Source organism: Scleropages formosus, chromosome 1 (assembly GCF_900964775.1).
Source record: "Scleropages formosus chromosome 1, fSclFor1.1, whole genome shotgun sequence".
NCBI lineage: Eukaryota > Metazoa > Chordata > Actinopteri > Osteoglossiformes > Osteoglossidae > Scleropages > Scleropages formosus.
The window spans coordinates 7,029,987-7,041,110 of NC_041806.1; the positions used below are offsets into that span (position 1 = coordinate 7,029,987).

Below are 11,124 nucleotides of genomic sequence, written 5' to 3' on the forward strand. Positions count from 1 at the left end.
TCTCTCCTACAGGTATTGTAATTATATTTGTTATGTACTCCGGTTCCCCGCGACCCCGTATGGGACAAGCGGTTCTGAAAATGTGTGTATGTGTGTGTGTACATAATTAATCTCTCCTACCATAACATTTCATCTGTTTTGATGAAGAAAACAATGTGTAATTTGTCATATTCAAAACATTTGTCAGTGAAAACTGATTCTCACTAGCAGGAACTGCAAGAACATTAATATAAATGTTACTGTATATAAGTACAAAACTTGTGTTTGATCATTTCATTACCAGTGAGGAAAACATCATTATGAAAATTAGTGTATGTAAGCTGATCAAACATCTATTGAGTTACTGATCATTTATCTGTACAGAAAATTCAGTCATTATTCGCAGATAATTACGAGGGTATGAAAAAAAACAAGAAGCAGAACGCTGGTATATTGAGGAAACTGAAGACTCGCTCTCTCGTAGGAAATGTAAAAGAAATTCTGAGTTTTATGCACCTACTCGTGCGATGAACATCAGTGCATAAAGAAAAGATTAAAAGAAACAAAGTAAGTTTACTTAAGAATCACACATCTGCAACTATGTCTTTCTCCTAAGGTAATGTACAAATTTTATTTCTCTGAGGTGTGCGTTGCTATGGAGAAAAGCGTCTGCTAAATGAATAAATATAAATGTAAATGTGCAAAGTCACCACCAGGGGGCGGAGTAGCCAGTGCTCAATTAAACACTGCTTAACGATCAAATTCCCAAGACAAATGAGACACCACCGCAACCATAAAAGCACGCTTTTACAACTATTACACACACACACGCACATTAAAAGTACAATAAAACTGAAGCAGAGTGAAAACTCCGTTCTGCAGCTTCTCTCTGCTGCATCTAAAAGATTCGCACTGTCCTCTTCTCCTCCCCGCTGCTCAGTCAGTACCTTAAAAGCGTCCAATAAAAGTGGAGCCCATGTTGGTCAGAGAGGAAACTTGACTGGTAAAAAATAAAATTATTATAAATAAATAAATAAATTGGGAGGCACGGTGGTGCAGCGGATTTTACCTGCGCCTGCTCTTTGGTGGGTGTGGGTTTCGAGTCCCGCTTGGGGTGCTGAGTGGCAGACTGGTGTCCCGTCCTGGGTGTGTCGCCTCCCCCTCCAGCCCTGCACCCTGTGTTACTGGGTGTAGTGTCTCCATCCAGTGTCTCTCCTACAGGTATTGAATTGATTGTATTATATTTTGTATATTGATTAAATATTGCTATAGAGGGGGCGCGGTGGTGCAGTGGGTTGAACCGGGTCCTGCTCTCCGGTGGGTCTGGGGTTCGAGTCCCGCTTGGGGTGCCTTGCGATGGACTGGCATCCCGTCCTGGGTGTGTCCCCTCCCCCTCCGGCCTTATGCCCTGTGTTACCGGGTAGGCTCCGGTTCCCCGCGACCCCGTATGGAACAAGCGGTTCCGAAAGGGTGTGTGTGTGTGTCCTACCAGACTAGGATCAGAGATAATCTGTAACCACGAAATTTGGCATTCTTCTGCATTTGCATAAAATATGTGCCCATCAGCACAAATTTTCATCCTTAGTTTCCCATCCCTTCCCCTCCTTTATATTACTATACAACTATGGAACTATGTATAAATATGTTAAATAAATGGTATGTAAATATCTATGTCCAGGTTTATTTACTATCTAAGAACCTTTCTGACACTTTTCCTTATTCTGCAGGTGATGGAGGCTTCCCAGTTGTCACTGTAGCCTCATCGTGTGTGGCTGTGTGTGTAGGAGTGTGTGTCGCTATAGTAATAATACTGATCTACAAGAGGACACCAGGTAAGAGGGTGTGAATTTCTATGACAAAACCTGAAACCAGAGGTCTTATCCAAAGCTTTGGTTTAGAAGATGACAGATACTTCTCTGTTTTACAGATAATAACTTGTCATCCAGTCAAGTTAAAGTGAGTACTGCGCTGTTAAAACATATATATGAACATATCTGTGACGATATGTCTGTTCATAACGATTCATCTGCTCATTTGTGTCCAGGTGTCTGATGCAGACAGTGTAACGTACGCTGTGGTCGACCTCAAAGAGTCCGAGCAAAAAAAGTCCAACGGAAAGAGAGATAACATCAGCGCTGAATACGCCGCCATCAGAACCACACAACGAACACTGGAACATGTCTAAAGCATCATCTTCTTCTGCACACGTCACACATATATATATATATATATAAACAGTATAAAAATATAAAAACATATTAAACAAGTGGAAAAATACAAGATAAAAATATGTACAATTATATATACAGTTGGAAGAATAATAATAAATAAGTATATTAAATAAATAAATCAAAACAGTATGTAGTGCAAGTAGTGCAACAGTATGTAGTGCAAGTTGTGCAGAATGGTAATATAATCATTATGAGTAGTAACAAAATGAACTAACAATAGTGCTGAATAGTTCATCTGTCACACAGAGGTGAGCTGTTGTACAGTGTTATTGCGAACGGTAGGAAAGATTTCCTGAACCGTTCTTTAAGACAGCGGAGCTGAATGAGTCTTTTAGAGAATGAAACATTTGTGCAGAACAAATGGACAGAACGAGCAGCAAGCAAATGAAAAACCCCCATGATTCATTAGTGCTACATTTGTGCAGTGAAAATTCGAATTTGTGTCATTTTTGGTTTTCAGCTTTTGAAAGGAGGGGGTGAGGTGGCACAGTGGGTTGGACCGGGTCCTGCTCTCCTGTGGGTCTGGGGTTCAAGTCCTGTTTGGGGTGCCGTGCGACAGACTGGCCTTCTGTCCTGGGTGTGTCCCCGCCCCCTCCAGCCTTATGCCCTGTGTTGCCAGGTTAGGCTCTGGCTCCCCGTGACCCCAAATTGGACAAGCGGTTCAGTGAGTGAGTGAGAGAGAGAGTGAGAGCTTTTGAAAGGCAGCTATTTGAATTTTATATACTTGACAACATTTACAGCATGTTTGGAATAGTTAAGATCATGTCTTAGCTTTTCAGCTGGAGTGATGAGTCCTCCTTTGCTACAATATGAAACACAGAATACACTTCCTGACTCTTTCACGGTGGTTTTCATAGCAAATGATGCCAGTTCTGTGGGCGCTTCCGTAACGTTTCCCACAGTGAGATGTGTTTCTTCTGTTTAGGCCGGAAATGGCTTTTAACACAGTGTGAGAGATGAACAGGAGATGACTCAACATCTCCAGAACTGGGAGAGTAACTTTAACGTGCCACCGTTTTCTTTTGCTGTCATTTCCTTCGGGTGTTTTTCTTCACAACACTTCTGCCCAATTAGTAAAATCAGCAAGAGAGTCACAAAAGTGTCAAACCCTCACAATTTTCTAATTTCTTAAAATCTCTTTACTCCATTATCAATTAACTTAAAAAAAAATAAAGCACAGATAAAAATCAATCAAAAAACACAAAACTCTGAAATGACTGTTACATTTACATACATTTTCATTTACTCATTTAGCAGATGCTTTTCTCCAAAGCAACATACATCTCAGAGAAAATATAATTTGTACATTAGATTAGGAGAAAAAGAGACATAGTTGCAGACATTTCATTCTTCAGTAAACCTAATTTGTTTCTTTCTACTTTATGCACCAAAGGTACAAGAGAATATGGGTTCGATCCCCACTCAGTTTGTGTGGCATTTCCATGTTTATTTGTGCATGTGTTTCCTCGAAGACATGAACTTGAGGTGAATTGGTGACTCTAAAATTGTCTTTGATGTCTGTGTATTTTTACTCCTGGTGTACCCTCCCTCTGCTTTGTGGCCAATAATACTAGAATACGCTTTGGATCCCCAACTCCCTTACTGGGGTAGGTGGACATGAACAGCTTGGTTTCAGTGAAATTCACAGGAAGAGCATCCATCCATTGTCAACAAGCACTTATCTCAGGCAGGGTCACATCAAGCCAGAGCCTTACCCCCAAAAGCACAGGGTGCAAGGCCACGTGGGGAGGGGACACACCCAGTACAGGATGCTAGTCTGTTGCAAGGCATCCGGAGCAGGGCTTGAACGCCAGACCCGCCACCCAGCAGGCACTGGCTGAACCCACCATGCCACCACATGAGATAAAGAGGTTTCTTTCATTAATCTTCTTGTTTTACGAGCTACACTGAGTGGTTAAAAATCTATTTTTGTTGTTTTTCATGCTGATATCAAATAGTTATCAAAACTGTCTTGACCTCCTGTAACTTTAAAGGTTCGAATCCGCTTTCTACATGTTTCCAGTTATTTGTGTTTTCATTGCTTTGCCGTGGCTTCTGTTTTATCCAAATTGTGCTGTTTGTATATTTCTTTTTATTCTGTATTTTTATTGCTAAGAATTCAATTAAAAAATTTCAGAATAGCATCAGAGACTAGAGACATTTCTTAATATTTCTATCTTTTGTTATTTGTAACTCTCACAATATGCAAAAAAAAAAAAAAATAAACATCATAGGGGAATGCTGCTGTTTAGTTTAAAGTTATGAATAAACAAAAATTACTTTTCTTTGAATTACATCTATTTTTACTAACTGCTAATCGAAGTCAGGGCTAAGTTGGTCTGGAGCCTATCCTGAAGACACTGCAATCCTAGTTTATGTACACACTTGACAGGATGCCAGTCCATCACAGGGTACCCACACACACATGTTGAACTGGATTTGAACCTACACCTAAACAGCTGTGGAGCCAAAAGGTAGTAACACTACCTGTATGTCACTGTAGCCCCCAGAGAGAGTTGACACACTTAACAGAGCCAGATTATTTTGTAAATAATTAATTCATTTTCACAACAAGGGCTTTATAGTGAAATATTATCAGACAAAATAATTATATCCCTTAAACAACCCCCCAAGACCTCGCACCCCAAACCCACATGGGACTGGTAAAATAAAACACAATATTTAAAATGAGAGACATTCAAAGAGTTCAATAAAAAAACAGAATAATAAGTTTCTCGGCTGCCATCAAACCTGCCAGCAAGACTTTTCAAATATTTTCCTTGATAGACTCGAAATTTTACTCTTTTGCTAAAACTTACCTGGAAGCTGAATGAGAACTGTTGTGTAATTAATAACCATCAGTCAGGTAATTTGATAAGACATCGAAACACAAGTAGCTGACTTACAGTACATTCCAAAGACAATGATGCAACAAGAAAAGGCGGAGAAAATGTACCACAAATTAAGTTAATGAGATACACATTCAACGTAAATGTTCTCATACTGGTGTGTTTAGTGGAAGAACCACCATCTTCATCATACAGGAGGTTGGCGGTAGATATAGTAATGTAGAGGATCCCAGATTAAAACAAAGGTTTCTCTTTATCATCTAGTTATTCAGATATTCTTGGAGTTCTCTCCCAAAGGACACTTGATCTGTAGTGTGGGATCAGAAATTAAGATGAGGGGAGTATTGGGGAGATACAGTCAGAACAACACAGATATAAAGTCATTAACTGATCATAAACTGATTGCTGTACTAACAGTGTAGTTATCAAGCTGACTGATCTCTATCAATATTAAAAGGATTTTTATTTCTCTTATGTGTTTTTTCCTAAATTCACTAATACTAAAGGTAGTCAATGGTTACATTCTGGCACCAGTAAAAGTGATAATGGTCGATCCTGCAATGAAAAAATGGAACTGAATCATTGTGATCTGCAGAGGAAAAGCGCCGAGCAACACAATTGGCCTAGTAATCAAATTTATTTACAGTTATTACAATGGAAGTTTTTCAGTGTGCAGTCTGGTGATCCCGAGTTTACCACACATCATCCTCACACTGACCTCTGATTGGCTCGTTTCTGCTCTTGGTGTAAATGATTCCAATGATGGGAGGAAGGATCAGAATGATGAAAAACAAAACCAATCGGATTGACAGCTCCACACTGCTCATTGTTAAACCTTAAAGGACAGAAGAAACACTAATTAGAGATGGGCTGAGCTGTTGTTGTTATTATGGTAGATGAAGATGTTTAAATTCAGTTGAGAGATACTAAACCAGCTTCAGTTAAGAAATTGTTATCTGAAGAATCCAGGTTATGAACTGCTATTGAACAACACAGTGCTCATGAAAGATTTCTTGATAAAGTAAACAATCAGTCTTGTCTACCACCAGTTAGATGACAAAAGTGTTTACACAGAAAGGACAGCAGTAAAAGTCTACACAATATAAAGTAATCAGAGTACCTTTACGAGAGGCAGTGAATGCACATTCTACAGATGTGGTTTACTTTGTCATCTGAATATCAAAATTCACATTTCATAGTTAAATACAATCTTTGGTCCTAATCTGGTTAATCACTGGAATTAATCATTGAATTTCTCATTATGAATAAATTAATCACATAATGACTGTGTTGCAGCCCATTGTCTGATTATACCTGCCAGAACTCAGCTACGAAATCTATATAAATCATTCATTAATAGTAAAGGATGTGTGTAAAAATCAGAAGTACTGTGCAAATATCATACCACTGTCCTTTGAATAAGTAACGATTGTAGCTGCTGTCAAAGTAGTGAAGTGTATCTTGATGTCTGTCAGAAAGATTACAAAAAGATTATAAAGTGCCAAAGCATATTCAGGTGTTCACTGAGTGCACCTGCAGGATAAACACTGGTAAAGAATAGGACAAACACTCACATTGTCTGTAACCAGTCGTGGCGAACCCAAGCCCAACCTGACAACACAGGGCGCAAGGCCAGAGGAGGAAGGGGTACACCCAGGACAGAATGCCAGTCCATCGGAAAGCACCCCAAGCGGGACTCAAACCCCAGACCCACCCAAGAGCAGGACCTAGTCAAACCCACTGCACCACTGTACCACCACACCCCCCCAGAACAAACATATGGGCCTAAAATTTTGCTCAGTGTGAGCATGCAATGTCAAGGCAATCAAAACATCAATAAATATTTCTTCAAAACATAACAAGAGATGTCACTCACTTAATATATGAAAGAAAAAAAATACACACTTGAACGTTTCTGCTAGAACTCATTATTAGTTATTTTGTTAAACCCAGTTCTATAATGTCTTTATTACTGTTTAGCTGCTCTGTTCTAGAAAGGTCCTTTATGTTTCCTGCTGTTGGTGGGGTGTGTAGCTCAGTGAAATCTGCTGTCTGCTCATTTCTCATTAATGCATTGATTGTTTTTGTTGTACAACACCTGTGTGTGTAAAGGGTTAGAAGCAGGTTTTTTTAAACATCTATACAGGAAAAAGTTTTGATTCTTTCTTATTACTTGTATATGTTGTATGAAGTTTCTAGTTAAGTTCCCTCCTTATTCTTTGCAAGTGAAAAAATTAACTTCAGACGTCACTCCACTGGAACTGATTCAGAATTTACTTAGATTGTAAGAATTTATTACGCCTTTCTCAACTTCCACCTCAGCAATGAGGAACACCTGCGGCTGATCAGGGTCCAGACGCATAGAAGGACATCCCGGAGCTCAGAACATTGTGGAACCACGTTCAGCCTAACTGCTCACCAGCGCTTCTCCCATCGCCCTGTTTACCTTTCCTGACTTCCCATCCTAGCTCCTGTTCCTCGACCTTCTTCCTCGTTTCCTTCGACCCATTGCCTGATCGTCGACTCACGGTTTTCGTATTCTAGTCATAACGACATCTGCTCTTCGATGACCCTTGCAAGTTTCCTGACCACGACCTTCGGATCCTCCCATCACCTTGTACGCCTCTGCGCTGCACTTGGGTCTGACCCACTTTCCGGATGGAAACATGACAGTCTTAGCATCCGTTTTGTACACACCGTATTTTTTATCACTTTATGTTATAATAATTATTCTTTGCAGCACAATGACATTTATCAAAACAGTTTTTTTTTTTCCCCTTTCCTTTTTCCTTTTTTCCTCCAAATTGTAACAGGATAACAATAGTAATAATTCCTTCCTTAAAAATTTGTCAGTACAACACAAGGCAGGATTTAAACTATTGTTAAATTAGTGTCCATGGTAAAGCAAAAAATCCACCTTATTTTGTGCCACTTTGTGGACATTTAACGTACATAACAAAATATAATACAGTAATCACAGTACCTGTAGGAGAGACGGTGGATGGAGACACTACAGTGGTGATGGACTTTGTCTTTGTATCTGTCAACCAAACAAACAGCAGAAGATGTGAAGTCTTGTGTTACGGTGTTGTTAAGATAACCTAATTCACAGGGTGGGTTTTAGGAATTATTTTTTCAATTCTTTCATGCAAACAATCCATCTTATTTTGTACCGCTCTGTGTACAACAATATTTAATCTATGTACAAATGTAGTACAATAATTACAGTACCTGTAGGAGAGACAGTGGATGGAGACACTACAGGGGTGGTGGACTTCGTCTTGGTATCTGTCAGACAAATAAAGAGCATCAGATGCAAAGTTCCGTGTTACAATGTCGCTCACATAACCTAATTTACAGGGTGGGTTTTACTGTAATAATTTCTTTCAATTCTGCTGCAGAACAGAGTATCTCCTCTACTTCAGTTTTATTTTACTTTTACTGTGTGTGTGTGTAATAGCTGTAAAAGTGTTCTATTATGGTTGCGGTGGTGCCTCATTTGTTTTGGGAATCTGATCTTTAAACAGTGTTTGAGCACCGGCTACTCCGCCCCCTGGTGGTGGCTTTGTACATTTCCTACCAGAGAGCGAGTCTTCAGTGTTCTGTTTCTTGTTTTATGTCATACCCTAGTTATTATCCTGGTATATAGAGGTTTTTAAAACTGAATGTTGTTTATTTATTTTTTAAATTTTTTTTTTTTATTTTTTAATTGTATGTTATGGCGTGTATTGTTTTATGTCAGTCCAATTTTATGCACTGGCCGTGTCATGGTGTCCAAGACAGATTTCCCAGGAAAGGGACAATAAAGTATATTCTATTCTAACCGAGAATAATGACCAATTTTTTGTACAGATTAATGATCAGTAACTGGGTAGATATTTGATCAGTTTATCTACACTAATTTTCATAATGATGTTTTTCTTACTGGTAATGAAACAATCAAACACAAGTTTTATACTTATATATATATATATATACACACACACACACACACATTTTCAGAACCACTTGTCCCATACGGGGTCACAGGGAACCGGAGCCTACCTGGCAACACAGGGCGTAAGGCCAGAGGGGGAGGGGACACACCCAGGATGGGACGCCAGTCCGTCGCAAGGCACCCCAAGCGGGACTCGAACCCCAGACTCACCGGAGAGCAGGACTGTGGTCCAACCCACTGCACCACCGCACCCCTTCTACTTATATACAGTAACATTGAATTAATGTTCTTGCAGTTCCTGAGAAACAGTTTTCAATGACAAACGTTTTGAAAATGATTTAAATTAAACATTGTTTGCTTCATCAAAACAGATTAAATGTTATGGGAGGTGAGATTAATTATCTACATAACAAATATAATTTCATTACCTGAAGGAGAGACAGTGGATGGAGACACAAGGGTGGTGGACTTGGTATCTGTCAGACAAACAAAGAGAATCAGTTCTGTGTCAGTGTCGTTGAGACAATCTAATTTACATTCACATTTATTCATTTAGGAGACGCTTTTCTCCAAAGCGACGTAAGTCTCAGAGAAAATACAATTTGTGCATTACATGAGGAGAGAAGAGACATAGTTGCAGACATGTAAAGTAAAGCCAGTTTGTGTCTTTCCACCTGATGCACCGATGTTCATTGCACGAGTAGGTGTACAAAACTCAGGAGAGACTAATTCTGATCACCTTCCTACATTTTTTTGAAAGGTACACAAACATTTACAACACAGGAGTAGTGGCTAATCTGGGCATGAAGTTACGGTGCATCACCATTTACACCATACATGAACTTAAGAGATGATCATGCAAAGTGAGTCAGGAAAAGGTGAGTTTTCAGACCCTTCTTGAATGTAGACAGAGATTCAGCAGTTCTGAGTGAGAGGGGGAGGTCGTTCCACCACAACGGAGCCAGAACTGAGAACCTCCACGCTTTACCTCATGCGTAGGACCTCCAAGCGAGCAGAGGAATGCTAGATGAGCGAAGGGGTCTGGTTGGGGTGTAGCTGGTTGATCGAGTCTTGTAAATTGCTGGGAGCAGGTTTATTGATGCATTTGTAAGCAAAAACCAAGGTCTTAAATTTGATCGGGGGAGCTATAGGAAGCCAGAATGTTAATTTACAGGATGGGTTTTAAGAATTACTCGTTCATTATTAATATATGTAATATTAAAGTCTATACGGTATTAATACACAGAAACATGACTAGATGCTGCTGCCTTGTAGGTTGTTGAGTTCAGGAAAAGAGAAACACATTTCCTGAGTCTTCAGTTTCCTTAATATACCTACGTTCTTCTTCTCATTTTATTCCATACCCTAGTAATTAACAGAAAAATACCGCATTTCTGACATTTTGAAAAGATAAGTGATCAATATCTTAGTAGATGTTTGATCAGTTGATCTCCAAGTTGATCGACACTTTCATTTTTATCACCATGTTTTCTCTTTGGTGATGAAACGAACGAACACAAGTTTTGTTTTTTGTATTCATACAGTAATATCTTATATATTATTAATGTTCTTGCAGTATTTTGATCCCCGGTGAGAAACATTTAGTTTTCAGTGACAAACGTTCAGTTTTGACAAAGACTTTTACGACACAGTGAGATTCACAGAAATACTTACTTTCGCCAACAAAGAAAGAAACTTCAGAAATATCAGTGTAACCATTATTACTGTGAAACAGTCGACAGATGTACAGTCCAGTATCTTCAGTGTTCAGGTTATTAATGTGTAGAGAGCAGTCAGACCCCACTGTCACTCTTTCAGATCTCAGTGTCCCTTTGACCTTCCCGTGAACAACTAGTTCAATGGATGGAGATGATGGATTTGTTTTTAAAGCCAATATCCAGGTGACCGTGGAGCAGTCGGACATGGTGTATTTACAGGGTAAAGTGACAGTTTGTCCAACATCACGGCTCAAAATGAACCTCTCTGGGTCTTTTCCTGGAAAAACAATGGAAATAGTATTACAAACAACATATCTTAATGTTATGAAAGCTTTTAATCAAACATTTTCTGTCACTAACACTTAAAAATAAGAGAAATCCACTTCTGAAGGCAAGTACAAACATTTTAT

General features: G+C 39.2%; 1 long non-coding RNA gene across 1 annotated transcript; it reads left to right on the forward strand.

The window, feature by feature from the left end:
• The first annotated feature begins 1,753 nt into the window (after positions 1 to 1,753).
• Positions 1,754 to 2,064, forward strand: LOC114911104 (uncharacterized). Its single transcript, XR_003797901.1, has 3 exons — positions 1,754 to 1,811; positions 1,907 to 1,935; positions 2,024 to 2,064. It is a non-coding gene; the product is annotated as an uncharacterized LOC114911104 (long non-coding RNA).
• Positions 2,065 to 11,124: the final 9,060 nt, after the last annotated feature.